The sequence below is a fragment of the Balaenoptera ricei genome, chromosome 12 (assembly GCF_028023285.1).
Source record: "Balaenoptera ricei isolate mBalRic1 chromosome 12, mBalRic1.hap2, whole genome shotgun sequence".
NCBI lineage: Eukaryota > Metazoa > Chordata > Mammalia > Artiodactyla > Balaenopteridae > Balaenoptera > Balaenoptera ricei.
Genome location: NC_082650.1, coordinates 51,060,016 through 51,081,849, shown reverse-complemented (window position 1 = coordinate 51,081,849; position 21,834 = coordinate 51,060,016). Strand labels below are relative to the sequence as shown.

General features: G+C 39.7%; 1 long non-coding RNA gene across 4 annotated transcripts; it reads left to right on the top strand.

The window, feature by feature from the left end:
* The first annotated feature begins 11 nt into the window (after positions 1-11).
* Positions 12-16,829, top strand: LOC132376001 (uncharacterized). 4 transcript variants are annotated; one of them, XR_009506191.1, is made up of 7 exons: positions 12-75; positions 12,740-12,897; positions 14,360-14,471; positions 15,623-15,696; positions 15,914-15,963; positions 16,127-16,231; positions 16,343-16,829. It is a non-coding gene; the product is annotated as an uncharacterized LOC132376001 (long non-coding RNA). The 4 variants fall into 4 exon arrangements; XR_009506192.1 differs by having other exon boundaries at positions 15,623-15,686; positions 16,127-16,829; XR_009506190.1 differs by having other exon boundaries at positions 16,127-16,829.
* The last annotated feature ends 5,005 nt before the right edge of the window (positions 16,830-21,834 follow it).

Here is a 21,834-nt window from a genome sequence, read left to right as displayed (position 1 = left end):
AATGCTTTAATGGTGTCTGTCCAGCAGGCGTCCTTCTATCACACTCCCTGAGGGGCCCGTCATGCTGATGTCAAGGTCAGCCTGTAAGATAGAGAAGCCTGAGGCGTGCTACCACTACCACCAGCTACTGTCAGGCTGTCCCATTCTTTCCTCCCTCCCCTTTTCCCTCCCTCCTCCTTCCTCCCCTCCTCCCTCCTTTCCTTCTTCCCATCCTCCCCTTTTCCCTCCTTGTCTTTCTCCCTTTTTTGACCATTTTTTCCCTATCTTTTTACCTTCTTTCCTTCCCTCTTCCCCTCCCTTCCTTCTTTCCTAATACAGTCTGACATATGATCAAATTCTTACTGGGTCTCTTAATTTTCAGTGGTTTGCTGATAATTTTTCCATTGTATGTGACTCTATAATATTGACTAGCTAGAATCAACCAGCAGAAAATATCCTGTTCCTCCACCCCTACCCTTTGTGGATAAATGATTCCATTGTTTTCTGTTTTATCCTTCCTGTATTTCTTTTTGCAAAAGTAACCAGATACATTTGCCCTTCTTTTTTTCACAAAAGGTAACACAAAATATATTCTCTTTCTTTTCCGAATTTTTTAGTTGTTATTGATATAATTCACATAACATAAAATTCACCCCTTTAACGTATAATTCACAAGATCGTGCAGTCATCGCCACTGTCTAATTCCAGAACATTTTCCTCATTCTCAAAAGAAATCCTGTACCCATTAGCAGTCAATCCCCATTCCCCACTCTCCTCAGCTCCTAGCAACCAGTAATCCACTTTCTGTCTCTATGGATTTGCCTATTCTGGACATTTCATATAAATGGAATCATACAATATATGGCCTTTTATGTCTGAATTTTTTCACTTAGCATAGTGTCTTCAAGCTTCCTCCATATCATAGCATGTACCAGTACTTCGTTTTTGTTTTGTTTTGTTTTTTACTGATGAATAGTATTTTATTATATGTATATACCACATTTTATTTATCCATTCATCAATTGACAGACATTGGGTTGTTTTTACTTTTTAACTATTATGAATAATGCTGCCATGAACATTTATGTACAAGTTTTTGTAAGGACATATGTATGTTTTGAGTTTTGCTAACACTTTTTATTATCTCTGTTTTTTATTTTAGCCATCCTAGTGAGGGTAAAATGATATCTCACTGTGGCTGTGATTTGTATTTTTCTAATTACTTATGACATTGAGCATCTTTTCATGTGCTTATTGGCTATTTGTATATCTTTGTTAAAGAAATGTCAATTCAAATCCTTTGCCCTTTTATAAAATTGGATTTTTTTTTATTATTGAGTTGTAAGTGTTCTTTACATATTCTGAATACAAGTTCCTTATCAAGTATATGATTTGCAAATATTTTCTTCCATTCTGAGGATCATCTTCTTACTTTCTTGATGGTGTTCTTTGAAACAAAAGTTTTTCATTTTGATGAGTCCAATTTACCTATTCTTCTTGTATTTTCTCCATTCTATTTCCAAGATTTTGAATCATCTTTACCATCATTACTCTGAATCCTTTTTCATGTAGATTGCCTATTTCCTCTTCATTTGTTTGGTCTGGTGGGTTTTTACCTTGCTCCTTCATCTGCTGCATATTTCTCTGTCTTCTCATTTTGTTTAACTTACTTTGTTTGGGGTCTCCTTCTCGCAGGCTGCAAGTTCATAGTTCCCATTGTTTTTGGTGTTTGCCCCCAGTGGGTGAGGTTGGTTCAGTGGCTTGTGTAGGCTTCCTGGTGGAGGGGACTGGTGCCTGTGTTCTGGTGGGTGGGGCTGGATCTTGTCTTTCTGGTGGGCAGGGCCGCATCCAGTGGTGTGTTTTGGGGGTGTCTGTGAACTTAGTATGATTTTAGGCAGCCTCTCTGCTAATGGGTGGGGTTGTGTTCCTGTCTTGCTAGTTGTTTGGCATGGGATGTCCAGCACTGGAGCTTGCTGGCCTTTGGGTGGAGCTAGGTCTTAGCATTGAGACGGAGATTTCTGGGAGAACTCTCGCCGATTGCTATTACGTGGGGCCAGGAGGTCTCTGGTGGTCCAATGTCCTGAACTCGGCTCTCCCACCTTGGAGGCTCAGGCCTGACACCAGGCCTCATGTCAGGCCTGAGCCTGTCAGCCACACAGCCAGGTACGTGGGGATTTTCTTGCCTTTTGGGAAGTCTGAGGTCTTCTGCCAGTGTTCAGTAGGTGTTCTGTAGGAATTGTTCCACACGTAGATGTATTTTTGATGTATATGTGGGGAGGAAGGTGATCTCTACGTCTTACTCGTCCGCCATCTTGAAGGTCCCCCTGCAATAGGAGACTCCACTGTAGACACCAACCTCCACAAGAGCTAGAGGTGCAGAGGCATTTTTTTCAGAGGGTTTGCAGCTTGCTGGAATGGCAGAAAGGGAGAAAAAGAGAAGATCCTCTAGGGCAAAGGAGGAGAAGTAAGACCCACAACTGCAACCACCATCACTTTCGGGACTGGGCCCAATTTACCTATTCTTCTTTTGTCACTTACTCTTTTGGTGTTACATTTAAGAAACCATTGCTTAATCCAAAGTCAGGAAGATTTACTCCTATGTTTTCTTCTAAAAATTTTGTAGTTTTAGCTCTTACATTCAGGTCAATGATTAATTTATGGTTAATTTTTATGTGTAGTGTGAGATAGGGGGTCCAACTTCATTCTTTTGAGTGTACTTATCCAGCTGTCGCAGTATCATTTGTTGAAAAGACTCATGTTTCCCTATTGAATTGTCCTGGCACCCTTGACAAAAATCATTTGACCATAAATGTAAGAGTGTATTTCTGGACCTTTAATTCTTTTTTTTTTTTAAAAAAGAATTTTCACTCCAAAGATAAAAAAGTAATAAAGAGGCAGAGAATCACATAGTTATGCACTAATTAGATTAAGCATACTGATAATATTCCTTTGAAGTTGTAGATGACAAATTTTTCCCTTTTACTTTCTTTTTTTTAATTACATTATGATTTTATTAGTATTAAAATATAACAAAAATTAAAACATAAAGTTATCACATACAGTGCTAGATTAACATTTAAATACAACACATAAAAAATCACAAAATAAGCAATGAAAAAACAAAAACCAGGTAAGATTTATTTACACAACAGTGTAAAGCAACTATACTCCAATTAGAAAAAAAAAAAGATTTATTTAATGTGGTAGGTGTGCTTGCCTGTTCATAAGTTCATTCCAGTCTGGAACACAGGAGGATAATGCTACTCGCATATCTGCTGCACCATTTAATCCATTCCTTTCCTTTGTTTTTTCTGGGTTAAGACTGAAAATCCTAGTTCACACAAACTAGTTGTTGTGAATGGTAATAAGAGCAGCATACTCTTTCGACTTATCAAAGGAAAGTCTTCCTTTATCTTAATCCAAAATGCGATAAACTTAATGTTTCATAATTCTTCAATGTATATGAAGAACTGAGCTGCAATAATTCATTTTCTTCTTCAGGCACCAAGTTGAACTCAATTATTGATTCTGGGTTTCAAAAAGCGAATGCATATTTTACCCAACAATTTTGTCTTAGTGTTTCAAATTTCTCTTCTGGGAATAAGTGGTTAAAAGTTTGACATAGAGAAGTGAGCTGCAACAACATCTCTAGTATTATTTCTTCCAAAATGTTTTCATTAATAACATTCTCTTCGATGTGCTGCAAAATCCTTGGAATCATGTAGTAGCTAGGATGGTTGCTTTTTTTTTTTTTTTAACATCTTTATTGGAGTATAATTGCTTTACAATGGTGTGTTAGTTTCTGCTTTATAACAGAGTGGATCAGCTATGCATATATATATATCCCCATATCTCCTCCCTCTCGCATCTCCCTCTCACCCTCCCTATCCCACCCCTCTAGGTGGTCACAAAGCACCGAGCTGCTCTCCCTGTGCTATATGGCTGCTTCCCACTACTATTTTAAATTTGATAGTGTATATATGTCCATGCCACTCTCTCACTTCACCCCAGCTTACCCTTCTCCCTCCCTGTGTCCTCAAGTCCATTCTCTACATCTGCGTCTTTATTCCTGTCCTGCCCCTTGGTTCTTCAGAACCTTTTTTTTTTTTTTTAGATTCCATATATATATGTTAGCATATGGTATTTGTTTTTCTCTTTCTGACTTACTTCACTCTGTATGAGAGACTCTAGATCCATCCACCTCACTACAAATAACTCAATTTCATTTCGTTTTATGGCTGAGTAATATTCCATTGTATATACGTGCCGCATCTTCTTTATCCATTCATCTGTCGATGGACACTAAGGTTGCTTCCATGTCCTGGCTATTGTAAATAGAACTGCAATGAGCATTGTGGTACATGACTCTTTTTGAATTATGGTTTTCTCAGCATATATGCCCAGTAGTGGGATTGCTGGGTCATATGGTAGTTCTATTTTTAGTTTTTTAAGGAACCTCCATACTGTTCTCCATAGTGGCTGTATCAATTTACATTCCCACCAACAGTTCAAGAGGGTTCCCTTTTCTCCACACCCTCTCCAGCATTTATTGTTTCTAGATTTTTTGATGATGGCCATTCTGACCGGTGTGAGATGATATCTCATTGTAGTTTTGATTTGCATTTCTCTAATGATTAATGATGTTGAGCATCCTTTCATGTGTTTGTTGGCAATCTGTATATCTTCTTTGGAGAAATGTCTATTTAGGTCTTCTGCCCATTTTTGGATTGGGTTGTTTGTTTTTTTGATATTGAGCTGCATGAACTGCTTGTAAATTTTGGAGATTAATCCTTTGTCAGTTGCTTCATTTGCAAATATTTTCTCCCATTCTGAGGGTTGTCTTTTCATCTTGTTTATGGTTTCCTTTGCTGTGCAAAAGCTTTTAAGTTTCATTACGTCCCATTTGTTTATTTTTGTTTTTATTTCCATTTCTCTAGGAAGTGGGTCAAAAAGGATCTTGCTGTGATGTATGTCATAGAGTGTTCTGCCTATGTTTTCCTCTAAGAGTTTTACAGTGTCTGGCCTTACATTTAGGTCTTTAATCCATTTTGAGTTTATTTTTGTGTATGGTGTTAGGGAGTGTTCTAATTTCATTCTTTTACATGTAGCTGTCCAGTTTTCCCAGCACCCCTTATTGAAGAGGCTGTCTTTTCTCTACTGTATATTCTTGCTTCCTTTATCAAAAATAAGGTGACCATATGTGCGTGGGTTTATCTCTGGGCTTTCTATCCTGTTCCGTTGATCTATATTTCTGTTTTTGTGCCAGTCCCATACTGTCTTGATTACTGTAGCTTTGTAGTATAGTCTGAAGTCAAGGAGCCTGATTCCTCAGCTCTGTTTTTCTTTCTCAAGATTGCTTTGGCTATTCGGGGTCTTTTGTGTTTCTATACAAATGGTGAAATTTTTTTTCTAGTTCTGTGAAAAATGCCATTGGTAGATTGATAGGGATTGCATTGAATCTGTAGATTGCTTTGGGTAGTATAGTCATTTTCACAATGTTGATTCTTCCAATCCAGGAAGATGGTGTATCTCTCCATCTGTTTGTATCATCTTTAATTTCTTTCATCAGTGTCTTGTAGTGTTCTGCCTGCAGGTCTTTTGTCTCCTTAGGTAGGTTTATTCCTAGGTATTTTATTCTTTTTGTTGCAATGGTAAATAGGAGTGTTTCCTTAATTTCTCTTTCAGATTTTTCATCATTAGTGTATAGAAATGCAAGAGATTTCTGTGCATTAATTTTGTATCCTGCTACTTTACCAAATTCATTGATTAGCTCTAGTACTTTTCTGGAAGCATCTTTAGGATTTCTATATATAGTATCATGTCATCTGCAAACAGTGACAGCTTTACTTCTTCTTTTCCAATTTGAATTCCTTTTGTTTCCTTTTCTTCTCTGATTGCTGTGGCTAGGTCTTCCAAAACTATGTTGAATAATAGTGGTGAGAGTGGGCAACCTTGTCTTGTTGCTGATCTTAGTGGAAATGGTTTCAGTTTTTCACCATTGAGCACGATGTTGGCTGTGGGTTTGTTATATATGGCCTTTATTATGTTGAGGTAAGTTCCCTCTGTGCCTACTTTCTGGAGGGTTTTTATCATAAATGAATGTTGAATTTTGTCGAAAGCTTTTTCTGCATCTATTGAGATGATCGTATGGTTTTTATCCTTCAATTTGTTAATATGGTGTATCACATTGATTTGTGTATATTGAAGAATCCTTGAATTCTTGGGATAAACCCCACTTGATCATGGTGTATGATCCTTTTCATGTGCTGTTGGATTCTGTTTGCTAGTATTTTGTTGAGGATTTTTGCATCTATGTTCATCAGGGTTATTGGCCTGTAGTTTTCTTTCTTTGTGACATCTTTGTCTGGTTTTGGTATCAGGGTGATGGTGGCCTCGTAGAATGAGTTTGGGAATGTTCCTCCCTCTGCTATGTTTTGGAAGAGTTTGAGAAGGATGGGTGTTAGCTCTTCTCTAAATGTTTGATAGAATTCACCTGTGAAGCCATCTGGTCCTGGGCTTTTGTTTGTTGGAAGATTTTTCATCACAGTTTCAATTTCAGTGCTTGTGATTGGTCTGTTTCTATTTTCTATTTCTTCCTGGTTCAGTCTTGGAAGGTTGTGCTTTTCTAAGAATTTGTCCATTTCTTCCAGGTTGTCCATTTTATTGGCATATAGTTGCTTGTAGTAATCTCTCATGATCCTTTGTATATCTGCACTGTCAGTTGTTACTTCTCCTTTTTCATTTCTAATTCTGTTGATTTGAGTCTTCTCCCTTTTTTTCTTGATGAGTCTGGCTACTGGTTTATCAGTTTTGTTTATCTTCTCAAAGAACCAGTTTTTAGTTTTATTCATCTTTGGTATCATTTCCTTCATTTCTTTTTCATTTATTTCCAATCTGATCTTTATGATTTCTTTCCTTCTGCTAACTTGGGGTTTTTTTGTTCTTTGGGTGTAAGGTTAGGTTTTTTTATTTGAGATTTTTCTTGTTTCTTGAGGTAGGACTGTATTGCTATAAACTTCCCTCTTAAAACTGCTTTTGCTGCATCCCATAGGTTTTGGGTCATCGTGTCTTCATTGTGATTTGTTTCTAGATATTTTTTGATTTCCTGTTTGATTTCTTCAGTGATCTCTTGGTTATTTAGTAGCATATTGTTTAGCCTCCATGTGTTTGTATGTTTTACAGTTTTTTTCCTGTAATTGATATCTAGTCTCATAGCGTTGTGGTCAGAAAAGATACTTGATATGATTTCAGTTTTCTTAAATTTACCAAGGCTTGGTTTGTGACCCAAGATATGATCTATCTTGGAGAATGTTCCATGAGCACTTGAGAAGAAAGTGTATTCTGTTGTTTTCAGATGGAATGTCCTGTATATATCACTTATGGACCCTTAATTCTATTCCATTGATCTGTATGTTTGTTTTTATGCCAGTACCACTGTGTTGTTTTTTTTTTTAATTTTTAATTAATTAATTAATTTATTTATTTATTTATGGCTGTGTTGGGTCTTCGTTTCTGTGCAAGGGCTTTCTCTAGTTGTGGCAAGCGGGGGCCACTCTTCATCGCGGTGCGCGGTCCTCTCTTGTTGCGGAGCACAGGCTTCAGACGCGCAGGCTCAGTAGTTGTGGCTCACGGGCCCAGCTGCTCTGCGGCATGTGGGATCTTCCCAGACCAGGGCTTGAACCCGTGTCCCCTGCATTGGCAGGCAGATTCTCAACCGCTGCGCCACCAGGGAAGCCCCACCACTGTGTTTTGATTATTGTAGAGTTATGGTAAGTTTTGAAATTAAGAAGTATGAGTCTTCCAACTTTGTTCTTCTTTTTCAAAATTGCTTCATCTGTTTTGGGTCCCTTGCATTTTCATATGAATTTTAGGATCAGCTTGTCAATTTCTGCATAAAAAAAAGCCATTTGAGATTTTGACAGGGATTGCATTGAATCTGTAGATCAGTGTGAGTACTATTGTCATCTTAACAATATTAAGTCTTCTAGTTGATGAATATGGGAAGTCTTTTCATTTATTTATGTCTTTTTTAATTTCTTTCAACAATATTTTGCAGTTTTCAGTGTACAAGTTCTGTATTTCTTTTGTTAAATTAAATCCATAATATTTTATTTTTTATATTATTATAAATGGAATTGTTTTCTTAATTTCATTTTCAGTATTCATTACTAGTATATAGAAATACAGTTGATCTTTTGTCTTGCAACCTTTCTAAACTCGTAAATAGTTTGCTTGTGTGTATATGTATGTATTCCTTAAGATCTTCTATATAAAAGATTATGTCATCTGCAAATAGAAATGAATGTACCACTCTCTTTTCCTTCTGGATACCTTTTATTACTTTTTCTTGCCTAATTGCCCTAACTAGACCCTCTAGTACAAAGTTGAATAGAAATGGAGAGAGTGGATATTATTGTCTTATTCCTGATCTTAGGAGGAAAGCTTTCAATCTTAAACCATGAAGTATGATGTTAGCTATGAGTTTTTCTTAGATAATTTTTACCAGGTTGAGGACATTCCCTTCTGTTCCTAGCTTTTTGATGATTTTATCATGAAGGGGTTTCGGATTTTATCTGTATGTAATACTCTTCGGCATTTTTTTTTTTTTTCACTTAACAGTATATCCTGGAAATCACTCCAGATCTGTTCATAGAGATTTTCCCCCCATTTTAAAAAACAGCTGTATAGTTTTCTCTTGTGTGTATATACTTGTGAATGTAACTTAAGTGTAAAATTAAATATGACAGGGGCTTCCCTGGTGGCGCAGTGGTTAAGAATCCACTTGCCAATGCAGGGGACACGGGTTTGAGCCCTGGTCCAGGAAGATCCCACATGCCACGGAGCAACTAAGCCTGTGTGCCACAACTACTGAAGCCCTTGTGCCTAGAGCCCGTGCTCCACAACAAGAGAAGCCACCACAATGAGAAGCTGGCGCACTGCAACGAAGAGTAGCCCCCACTCGCCACAACTAGAAAAAACCCACACGCAGCAACAAAGACATAGTGCAGCCAAAAATAAATAAATTTTTAAAAAAATTAAATATGACTTTAGGAAGTCAACTTTCCAGATGGTTCTTAAACATTCTTTAAGCTTTATGAATTCTATATAGCTCACCACATTTACCACTTAGCACAATTTATTTGCCTCTATTTCTCTATTTTTACTCTTTACATTAATAAATGAGTATAAGTTTATGAGTATGGCAAGAATACTCAATCCCCACTTCTACTGCCAAATACTAATGCCCATAGAAATCAAATACTGAAGTAGAAAATAGGGATAGAGTGAGTTGTATTGATTTTTAAAAATTCAACGCCCCAAATCTTAATTCAGTACCTACTTTAAGTTAGGCTCATCAGATAATACTGAGGTACGATTCATACTCCTGAGGAACTTACGTCTGTTGTATAAAAGGGGGAGAGGCTCATAAGTGGTTCAAATACAAGGAATAGTAGAGGTTCAACAAGCTATAGAAGGAATTTAAATAAAAGAAAGGTCACATCTGGGGAGCCAGGAAGGGCAGCACAGAGTGGCGGGGGGGCATTTGGGAAAACCTGAAGGATGAGTTTTTTGACTGGTAGAGATGACCCTTCAGATACTCAAGCATAGTATGAAAGAGCAGATGAGTACTAGGAAAAAATGGGGAGCCCAGCTTGACCCCACCTGTGATTTTCATGCATAGTTGACATGGAATTTTTTATTCAGTTAACTTAATCTTATGAAGAATACCAATATGTAAGACAGATGTAATTGGGGTTTTCCAGATTGAGAGGCTTATAAGTCACTCCCTGAGATTCATCCAGGAAGCAAATGGTAAAAGTCACTGGATAGGAGGACAGAGCAGGGTGGGAAGGCATTAGAGTAATAGCCTGGAAAGACTCACAGCACAAGGAGGGGTAGGAAGGCATTAGGGTTATTTATACACATATGAATATGTGAATATATATAGTAATATATATGTGTGTATATTTATATACTCTTCTACAAATGTGGGACAGAAGAGGTCTAATGATATAGTAAGGAGGAATAAATGATGGAGACATCGAGAGGGAACAAGAGGAAGGGAAAGGAGGAAGGAAGGAAAGAGACAGAGAGAGAATAAAATTGTTACTGTTATCAAAGCCAAAGATGGAGAGTGTTTCAAGAAGAAATGAGTCACCATGGAAGAGGTACAGATGGCAAATAAGCACACAAGACAATGTTCAACAGCATTAGTTTTTAGAGAAATGCAATTAAAACCCCAGTGAGCAACAACTGCATACCCACTAGAATGGTTAAAATTTAAACTAGCTATTCTGAGTCTTGGCAGGATGTGGAGGATCTGGAACTCTAATACACTGCTGATGGGAATGCAAAATTGTCAGTTACCTTGGAAAACAGTTTGGCAGTTTCTTAGAAAGTTAAACATATATTTACCATATGATTCAGCCATTTTACTCCTAGGTATTAAGAGAAATGAAAGCACACGTCCATACAAAGACATACGTAAATGTTTATAGCAGCTTTATTTAAAATAGCCAAGAACTGGAAAAAAACCCAAATATCCATCACCAGGTGAATGGACAAACAAATTGTGGTATATTTGTACAATGGAGTATTACTCAGCAATACAAAGAAATGAATTACTGACATCTACAACAATATGGATGAAGGCAGACCAAAAAAAGAATATATACTGCATGATTCCATTTATATAAAATTCTAGGAAATGCATTCTAATCTATAGTTGCAGAAAGCAGAGCAGTGGTTGCTTGAGGAAGGGGGCTGGGTGGGAGGGATGGCTCTGGTCATTATTTTGATTGCAGTAATGGTTTCACAGTTGTATACATATGCCCAAACTTATCTAACTGTATACTTTAAGTATGTGTTGTTTATTGAATGTCAATTATACCTAAATAAAGTTATTATTTTTAGGAGGAGGAAGAGGTGAAAGAGCAGGAGGGAGAGGAGGAAGAAGTTGATAGAGTTAAATGTAGAGGGAAGAACCAGAAGAGTAGGAATTAAAATGAGGCTATTTTATATTCTCAAAAGTTCATTGCTGACTCTGAGAGAGCAGTTCTAAGGGGGTTAGAGTGAAAGCCAGACTGCCAGAGTTAAGGAGTGAGAGAATGATAGAAGTGTAGAGGTAGGGTATATTTACAGCTCCTGCATTAGTCTGCTGGGGCAGCCATACCAAAATACCATATACTGGGTGGCTTAAACAACAGAAATTTATTTTTTCATAGTTCTGGAGGCTAGAAGTTCAAGATCAAGGAGCCAACATGATCAGCTTCTAGTGAGAGCTCTCTTCCTTGCAGATGTCTGCATTTTCACTGTCCTCACAAGGCAGAGAGAGAGAGAAAGTTCTGGTGTCTCTTCCTCCTCTTATAAGGACACCAGCCCTATCAGATTTGGGCCCCACCCTTATGACCTCATCTAACCCTAATTACCTCCCAAAGGCCCCATTTCCAAATACCATCAGTGGGGGTTAGGGCTTCAACGTAAGAATTTAGGAGGAGACACAAGCATTTAGTCCATAATAACTCTTTAAGAAGTTGGGTCAGAATTGAAGAGGAAGCTTGAGGGGTCGGAGAATTAAGAATAAAATAGATGTGATCATATTTGTAGGAAGGGACTGGAAAAAAGAAAGAATTTGAGGATAGAAACAAAAGATGGTCATGGTTGGGATTTTGAGTGCAACTTGAGGGAGTCAAGGATTTAAGGGTTCAACTTAGCAGCTTCTATGGTCCAGGCAAGGCGGTGAGCTAAGTGATGGATATACCTGAGCTCATGGATCCTCTTAGCAGCCCTAGGAGATGGAGGACATCATCCTCTTTTTCTAGGTGAGGAAACAGGTTTTGAAAGGTTAGGGAACAGAGCCAAGATCACCAGCTGAGTGTCAGCACTAGGATCTGATTACAGAGCTTATTTTCTTCCCTCTTAGCTCACTCATAGCCTTTCGAAGACCTCTTGAGTCTTCTGAACTGGTATATTCTACTATTTCCAGGAAACTGGGATAGCCCAAGAGTCTTCAGAAAAAGTCAAGATGGAAACTTTAGCCTTTTTAACCCCAGATTTTTTTCTTTTGTCTCATTTTCCTTAAGTGTCCTTAGTAATTCAGCTATGGAGAACTTATTTCTTTCTTTGAAGAAGAATAGTCTTTCCTTTGAAGGCTTAATATTTTTCTTTTAGTTAGTATTTTAGAAAAATGTAAAAGAATTCCATCCATCATGCCCTGTAGCTCCATAACCAATAGGAATATTGGAAGATACAGATTTCCCTTTTTTTCTTCCCCCTCTTCCTTCCCCACCCTCCCTCCACCTCTCCCTCCCTCATTATTACATTATGCAGGGCAGCATATACAGCCCACCTCCATCTGCTTAGGCTATACAAGAATGGGCACCCTGAGATGATTTTTCAGATCTTGCAGCCATGAAGTTCATCAGCTGTATTTCTTGAGAGGGCACTATACAAAGCACTCCAACTAGCCACCTTGTAAAATGGAGAGTTTTTTCTCAGAGCACCTTAGACAACTCTATTCTGGAAATAGTCACACTTAGTGCCTCACCCCTTCATTGTGCAAAATGGTATCTCCTGTTCACTCCCTTACTCTCTCCTCTCCTCCCCTTCTCTTCTCTCCCTTACACTCCCTCCCACCCCCAGTGTATCCAGCCATTTACATGTATTTGGGGTCAGTTATGGCTGTGAGATAATTTTACAGTCAGTACCACAGGACTTAAAATCCAACAAATTTAATTCACTTTGGTTTGAAATATTTTAGGAAATAAGTTCAGGTCTGAGAAATCATAGTGAAATGGGTCCAACCAGAAGAAGAAATTCCAGAATTGTGAATGGCATAGAAAGCATGCTGTTAGCCGCAACTCCAAAAGTTCCAGACACACTTATTCATCCTTCAGAAAGATTCCAGGCTACCAAAAGGTACTGCATGGGGGTGGCGGTGAAGGGTTGTTTATAATAACAAAAGTATCCTCTTTCAAGTCAGTTAATAACAGTATTATGGGATTGAAGGATGCCTAAACTCCCAGAGTCACCAGCATGTGTTAAATTTTTTAGACCTTGTCTGCAAACGTTATAAAACACCGAGAAGGCCCAGCTCCTTCTAATATGCTCCAGTCTATGAAGGAGAGTCTACAGTTCCTAATTTCAAACTCTTTTCTCTTCTCCCTCTTCTCCTTTCTCTTTCTCTTCCCTTCTTCCCCTCCTTCTTCCCTCTCTCTATATTTTTCAAATTCCAACGAGGGTAGAACATAAGGAAGAAGAATATGAGCATGTCCAAATTTTCCACATCTATCTTAAACAGAAAAGCACAGAACTACCCTCACTATTCTAACAAGGGTTTTTCCATTGCTTAGAATAATAGAATGGTACATTGTTAGAGAGGCACGGCCTCTACAGACATATATCTATAAACCAGGGTTTCCCTATTATATCTTTTTTTTTTTTTAACGTGATGATCCATTTATTTATTTATTTATTTATTTATAGCTGTGTTGGGTCTTCGTTTCTGTGCGAGGGCTTTCTCTAGTTACGGCAAGTGGGGGCCACTCTTCATCGCAGTGCACCGGCCTCTCACTATCACCTGCTCTCCCGTTGCAGAGCACAAGCTCCAGATGCGCAGGCTCAGTAATTGTGGCTCACGGGCCTAGTTGCTCCGCGACATGTGGGATCTTCCCAGACCAGGGCTCGAACCCGTGTCCCTTGCACTGGCAGGCTGACTCTCAACCACTGCGCCACCAGGGAAGCCCCTCCCTATTATATCTTGATCTCGTATTCTGTAATAATTTGTATTACAGAATATGAGATTTGTATTCTGTAATAATTATGAATACTCTGAATATTTTATTGAGGCATACCAATGAGACTCTAGTCTAATTCTGGCAAATTTAGAATGAAAATAAAAATAACAAGCAAAGCTACTCTACTCCTCAAGATGTCATTAATCTGACACATGGCCAGAGTTTGAGTGCTCTAAATTCACATTCCCAATGTGTGGATGGGAGATTTAAGACCAATGTGTCTAGTCAAGAGGACCCTTAGGAGGCCACTTCAGTCCAGGTACTCCTACAGTTCAGACCAGGAGGGCACAAAGGGACCTTGGGAGTACAAACACTGGGCCAGACTATGAAGTTTGGGAGTGAGGAGGGACTGACGATGCATGCTTCAGGCACATGGGGGTCCCCAACAAGGATGGTGACATCTCAGCATCCCCAGTGAATATAAGAGAAACACTTGGAGCAGGTAAGAACCACAGAAACAGAGCCACCTGATCTCCTGCTGCAGTGCCCAGTATGCAGCCCCAGGTGTTCCTGTCCACCAGTCTTATTGTTATATGTCCATTTACCTCCTGCCTTGGGCTCACATGTCTCTGTTCACTTGTCAGGGCTCTGGAAGCTTTCGTGTCTATTCAACTAGAAAAGGTGGGGCTGCGGGACATGATGCTGAATGCCTTCCTCCTCAGGAAACAAGCCAGGGCTGACAGAATGAAGAACCTCGTGAGTGTAGTAAGAAGGGCTCCCTAAAGATCGCATCATCTTTTACATTTGAGCAAATAAAAATTCTTAACTTGGAACCTGTTGCTTTCAACCTATTTGGATAGAACCATTGAAAATATAAAGAAATGAAAAAGAGAGTTCAATAAGAAATAGAAAGGAAGGAATTCAAGCTAATTGCAGTCTAGTTTTTAAAATATGTGCATTTTTCCAAGGGCACATTTTGTTTTGTCGCTTTCTAAGCAGAACTAGTTTCAGCACCTGCTCTGGAACATTTGACAACTCCTGAGTGACCCACAGGTGCTTAGAGGGTTTAGACAAGGTGTGCAAGGGCTCTTGCCATCAAATTCACCTGTTATCTTGGTTTTTCAGACACTACCACCATGTTTCTATTAAACAGTTTTATACTAACCTAATCTTTTGAGAAGTATTATGAAATTCAAACCTTTGTCAATTAAAAGTGTTGCTTAATTTTATGGATATTATTTCATTATTCATTAATTTTTTGGTGAAGAAGTCCTTAGGCTAATACATAGTTATTTGGGAACGAAATGACAAGGTTTACAATCTCTAGGCTTTGTCCATACCTGTGACTGAAAAGGAAGGACTTCAATTTACCTAATCAAGTTCTACAAATTGGATATGATGGAGGCTAGACCTTCTAGATTACTGCTGAGGAGTAATGGGGGCAAAGGACTCCTTTTGATAAGTAATTAAGTAAATTACTTTGATAAGTAAATTACTATTTTAACTAAAATATTCAAAAAATATTGACCAAGTGAAAAATATATTAGCTCATTAACTGCCCTTTAGGAATATCCAATGCCTATCAGATTAGAAAGGGTTCAGACAATATAATTGTCAGTTTTGTCAAGGTCTGGGATTTTAGCCTACTTATAAGCTAATAAGTTAGCCTGTTACTGTTCTGAGGATGCTGGCAGAGGACACAAGACTCCTAGGTCAGAGACAAAGAACTTTGTTACTCACAGCAGAGCCAGCCTCATGAGCCTCATGTTTGTGTCATTTCCTTTTGCCTCCCAAGTCCCACAGGGGCAACATGGAGGAGCCTAGGTACACGCAGTTTTGTGTCACAGTTGAGTAACATTGAGCTTGGGAATCCATCTCTTTTATATCAAACCTGCTCTTTTTTCTAGAGAGAGATGTTACCTCATCCCTTCAGACTGCTCTCTGCAAACATAATCCTGAGAAGTGGTTCAGGTAAAGAGTGGTAAGGGCCTTGTATTCTTGGCATACTCATAAGATGTGCTGGAGTAGGAAAGACCCACAGAGGAATATCTCCCAATAGGTTGACCTTCAGAAAGAATATCTCAGCTTGTGGCTTTCTCCTCCTTTAACTTAGCTATAAGTTTGTACAGATGTATTAGCTTGGGGAATTCTTATAGCCAACTGTCTAATAGGAAAACTGTCATTCTCTTTTATCACAGGATGAAATTGGGAAAGTCAAGAGAGACATTATAGTTGAATATTGCCAGAAGTAAGTATAGTATATATGAACTACACAGGCTGATTTATGACTCTAAACTCAATAAACAACAGTATTATACAGAAATCCATACAATTAATCAGCTGGTTTGTGTTTAAATAAGCCACAGTCCTACTGGATAAAAGCAAATTAAACTGTCTTCTGACACACACAGGAAGCAGTATCAGAAGTGACAGCTAAGAGGCACTTGGAAGAGATCCATGCCTCTGCCTTCAGACAATAGCAACCTGACCAAGACAGAAGTTTCTTCTTGACAGAGGTCCTCTATTCTCTTTGAAAAGTCTCCAGGGACTTATATCCTGGAACTTCCGTGAGAGATGGAACAACTTGGATTCACCTCTGCACATCATCTCTTCTTCTGACTTTTTAGATTCAACCGCCACATGTCTCACTATGCTCTTCGGGAGCAGATCATGGCATACTGCAACAGCCTGAGAGCCCTGCTGGACGATTTCCCTACCATCAGAGATACCTTTTTCGTGGTGGGACAACCACAAGAAAAGAAGGGGTCGAGGGACTCCAAGGAGAGCCTCAAGACTGACCCCAGGTGCAGAATTTTCTTTAGAGCTTGTTATTCCCCCTCCCCATCCCACTTCTCCTAGGGGAGAGGTTTGTTAAGTTTGGTATGGAAATCTTGCTCCCTTTAACGTATTTAACCTTGATCTTCTGGTCCAGAAGGGGAAAAGAAAGAGCTAACACTCCAAGAATAAGCATATCTTTGTATTTGAACGCAAAAAGAGTTCTTTGTTTATGGGCTGTTTGACTGCTTTTTCAATCTATGAAGTTTCATTTACCCCTGGAGTACCCAGAGATTTTCATCAGTCACACCCTTTTACATAAGCCAGCATCTAAAATAAGCAAACAAATAAGTAAACTTAATCTGGAACTGTTCTGGCTTCAAATATTTTACTCAGTGGAGTAGAAGAAATATTCAGGAAAAAACAAAACAAAACAAAACAGTGATACTCCAGTGCTTTGGATAAATCAGTGTCCTTCCGCACTTCACTGATACAGAAAAATATATATATGTAGAATGATATTAAGTGATAAGAGTGGAGCTGCTTCCATACCACCTTATCATGCCTTATCCAGTTTTCCAGATGTTCGTAATTCAGCCTACCTAGAGTTCATTCACTTGGATGGAGGAGTTGGCATACCTGTGTTGTAAGTAATCAAATTTCCTTTGAGGAAAAGAAGGGGGTATTACACAGTTACACAGCCTCCAAGAGGGAGCAAAAACACCCTATAGGGTGAGCTGCCTTCCCTCCTTACTCTTTCCCTTTTGGCGTGGCACAGAGTTTAGTTCTGAGTAAGAGCAATAATAAATATGATCACAGAACAGAAAGATGGAAGGGAATTGAAAGACCATTTGTATCAGACCACTCTTTCACTCACTTATCATTCATGGATTATTCAACCATTATTTGTTCAGTGCTTACTTAGTACCAAGCACTTTGTTATGTATACTGGAGTTACAAAGGTGAATAAGTCATTTTGACTCTGGCAATAAATTCAGTCTAGTGGAGGAAATCTCTACAAACAAGTCACTTCAAAGATTTCAAAGATAACATGTTAGAGTTATGTGAAAGTCCTGTGAGGACACAAAAGAGGAAGTGTTAAACTCTAGCCCAGGGCCTCAGGGAGAAAGTCAAAGAAGAGGTGACAGGTAAGTTGGAGTTCACCAAGGAAAAGGTGATGATAGAACAGACTAGAGAATGCTAGAGAATCAAAGAAGTTGAGTCTCTGCCTTTGGCTGACTGATAGCTGGCTATCAAAATAGTGGCCAGTCTGACCTTGATACTTATAAGGTGACCAGTTTGTGGATTACCAGTGTTTTGTCTCATGAGCCCAGCCAGTACATTCACTTGGGTAGAATTCAGGATTTACCTAATGGAAGAATGCATTAGAGAGAGAAGCAGGGCAAAAAATACCTCAGGAGACGGATAATTTTGCTGAAAGTTTGACTGGACATCTATTGCCCAGTGAGACCGAAGTGCATCTTTCTTTCATATAAAAACATCACAGGATAATCCTCTAAGACTTCTTAGTTCCATTTTCTCATCCACCCAATAGCCATGTCAACCATTTGTAAACCCAACCTACATTTGGATCAAATTTTTAAAATAGTTTACAGAACTCTAACCGTGAGTTCACTGCCTTCTTATCCATATAAATGGATTACGGAAGTCTATTTTGGTTTCTGATCTGTTTTATTTGCAGCCACCAAATAAGGAGGTCAAGATGTAGAGAGGGAAAAAAAAAATCTCTCCAACTTGCAGGTTTTGCTCTTTTCCGTTATTGGTTTTTTTTGTTCGTTTTTTTGTTGTTGTTTTTTTTTTTTTTTTTTGTAGATGATGTGTGTTACCTAAAGATTAAGGGAAACAGTCATTTAAGGGGGAGAGGCTAGAGCCCTAAATCATCTGGTCAGTTAATGTGTGATCATTTCAGGACAGGGCTTTGGTCTAGGAAAGTGTGAGCAAAGGGAGTGCCCACCCAGAGCCCAAGTCATATAGTCAGGCAGTGGATGAACAGCAACTGATACAGATTCAGCAATTCTCCACTACCCCCATCTCCTGCTTCCTAAAATCTCTAGATTTTAACATGTCCCTTTTAATACACTCACATGAAATGGAGCATGGAGAAAGGAAGTTCTGTCTTCTGTGGAAGTTTGGAAAAGGTACTGTATATAATTCTAACGCTAACCCTAACCCTAACTCCAAAGTCTATGATTCCATGCATTGAGTATTAATAAGAAATGAACCTCAGCCACAAGAAGGTATAGTAGAGAGAGCCATGCCCGAGAATTAGAATGTTGGACTTTACCCGGCTCAGTCATAAGTTGTTCTGAGGTCTTGGGCAAATCACTTTTCTTCAATCTCTGGATTTCAACTTTCCATCAAATAAGTGAGGAGATTGAAGCAGCTCTCTGAAGTTAAACATGCTAAGTTTCTTAGTGCTAAATTGTCTAGAGCTTTATTCCAAGGAATAGGACTGCTCAGGAACGACTTGCTGGGAAGGGAGCCATCTAAGAATGTTCATGAAATGATCGATGGGAATCATCCCAGGTCAAGATTAACTAGAGATAAAGGGACAGAGTTGAGGAATGAGGGTCATGGAGAACAGAGGTCCTCACCTTATTCCTAAAATAAGGAGTTGTGTTAGATCAAGGATAAGAAATGTTTTATTTTAAATGTCAATTCTGTGTCCTGCTGTATTAGTGTCCTGCTGAGCACTCTAAGACATTCCAAGCTTGTGAGATTGTTGTGATTGATTGGCAGTGTCATACCATTGTCAAGGAAAGGGAGAAAGGAGGCCTCCCTGCTTGTGTTTGCCATCCCCTTGACGAGAAGAGCCCCATAAATTCTGTAGGTTTAAAATTCTAAGATGCTACTTAATCCTTAAAGGCTGTAACATACTGTTTAGTTTTAGCAGAGACACCCTGCCCCTAAACCAGAACCTAAATAGAAGAGGAGCCAAGGGAAGCTCTCCTCCAAAGAATGATGCCCCTTGAGGGCTCTATGTCCTTCATGGCTCTAGAGGAGACTGGAGTCTGGAGACTGGGATGACACTTGGCCACACTCCCAGGAGCCATGGCGCTGGCTGATAGAGGAGCGAAGAAGGGACAGAAAGAGAGGACACTAACATACAAGCCCTTACTGTGTGACAGCCAGATCCACCACTATGCCACACTGCTGCTTTATGAGGATTAGAAGAAAGCACGGTTTCCCCCGGGCAGGGGTAGCCCCATGCCAGGGTGCAGAGCTTGGCAAGTAAAGTGTAGGCTGGATCTCAGCCACTGCTGGTTGCCTCAGGGCACAATCTGAACAACAGTACATGGTAGCCTTGGTGCCAAGCACTGTATAGCAATGAATTAGACATGGTTCTTTCCCTTTAGGCAAGGGGAAATAGGCAATTACAGTACGTTGTGATAAAGAATAAAAGTATAATGAAAGCACTCACCAGGAAATATTCAGTATTATCTGAAGGATCAGGGAGGTGGGGATGAGGAGCTAGGTGGGCTTCAGGGAAGAGGGGACACTTAACCTGGGTCTTGAAGGATGACTAGTGTTTCAGGTGCACAAGGAAAAGAAATTCAGTGCAAGCTGGGAGACCCGCATGTGTAATGGCACAGAGATATGAGACAGCATGTGGACCTCCCAGTGGCTCCTGTCCAGGGTATGTGAGGATGAGTTAGGGAAGCAGAATGTACAGCACGAAGGGCAAGATCCAGAAGTCTGCCATTTGTCCTTCAACAAACAGGGAGAAGGGGGCAAGATGATTGTCAGTGACCATTTAGGGACCTACTAAAACTGTACAGACAGGAGATGTTTAGGAAGTGAAATCAGCTAGGCCAGGTGCTAGATTTAATGCAGAACTGAGTGAGGAGAAGGAAGAGGAATCTAGGATGTCACCCAGAGTCTCTGGCTTGGGTGAATAAAAAGATGGCAGTGTTGCTATTGTTTAATGGATACAGAGTTTCGGTTTTGGAATATGGAAAAAAAATTTTTCGGGACATAAATGGTGGTGATGGTTGCACAACAGTGTTGATGTACTTCATGCCACTGAAATGTGCACTTAAAAACAGTTAAAATGGTAAATTTTATGTTATGTATGTTTTATCACATTTTATAATGGAGGAAAAAAAGAATGGTAATGCCATTAAGAGGAGAGATATGGAGGGGGAGATCATGAATCACAGCTCAGAAGCCCCTGTTGTGAATTTCTTCCCTTGGTCTCCCAACAAGTCTCAGACGCTTCTTATTCTGGATGTTTTCCACTTTCACATACTTCCATTCCTCCATGCTTCTATCATAGCATCATGCTCTCAGGTCTAGCTGCCTCTGGAATGTAAGATCCTTGAGGGCAGAGATTGTCTTCACTTCATATCCTGTGTGTGTGTGCCTGTGCCTTTGACCTTGGTTTGAAAGGGAGGATGGGGAGGGGAGAGTGAGCCCACAGGAAGTGGGGGCAGTTCCAGCCCCTTTATTTAATTCAATTATGAAATAACAGACCATGTCATCCTCTGCTGCTAGGAATTTGGTATGAGGCTTAAGGAAGACTTGGAGCTGATGAAAAAAGGAAATGGACATGAGAGCTGATCAAAGGAAAGAAAACCAATTTTCCCTGGCATGACATATCTCAGGCTGGAAACCATTTATTTGTTGTTGCATCAATGCAATTAGCGGTGTGATTTCCTTTAGCTGTGCTCAGCAGCATGCAACTAGAAGCAGAAAGCAGACTAGCTAGAGGGATCCAGAGCTGGGGTTTTGCTAGATAAGTGGGTCATGAGTACAAAAAAGCAGAGAACTGAAGGTGCTGGTGGGAGAGTAGTTCATGTGCTTGGCTGTGAGACCCAGTGTGGGTAGGGAAGGGAGTCGTGGGGGTCAGAATGGAACTGACAGATGGAAGGGGAGGCCAGAGGGCTGGATGACATCAAGGAGCATATTTTGTGGGGATGAAGGAGGTTTAGTGGGAGTGAATGAGTGAGAAAACTGGAAGAATAAAAGGTTGAGCTGGGAAGTAGGATATTTGAGTTTAAGTCTTTAGAGGTGATATGGTTCCAGGTGATGATAAGGTCTGGAGTGTGGCCCTGGAGTGGGCGGTGAAGGAGAATGGAGGTGAAGGGGGTGATGTTGAGCAGGTCAAGGAATTGTCAGGCCACTGAGTTGATGGGCCATCACAAGTGGGGAAGAATCCTCCTTGCAGGGCTGAGAACCAGGCTTTGCTCCTGCACTGAGCACCTAAAGCTTTCTGCTGCCCTCTCTGTCCCCCTTCAGTAGAGGGCTACCTGCTGCAGGCAGGGGTAGAAATGGCAGGAAATAACGGATGAGAAGGAAAGGATAACATTTGGTAGAGGGCCCT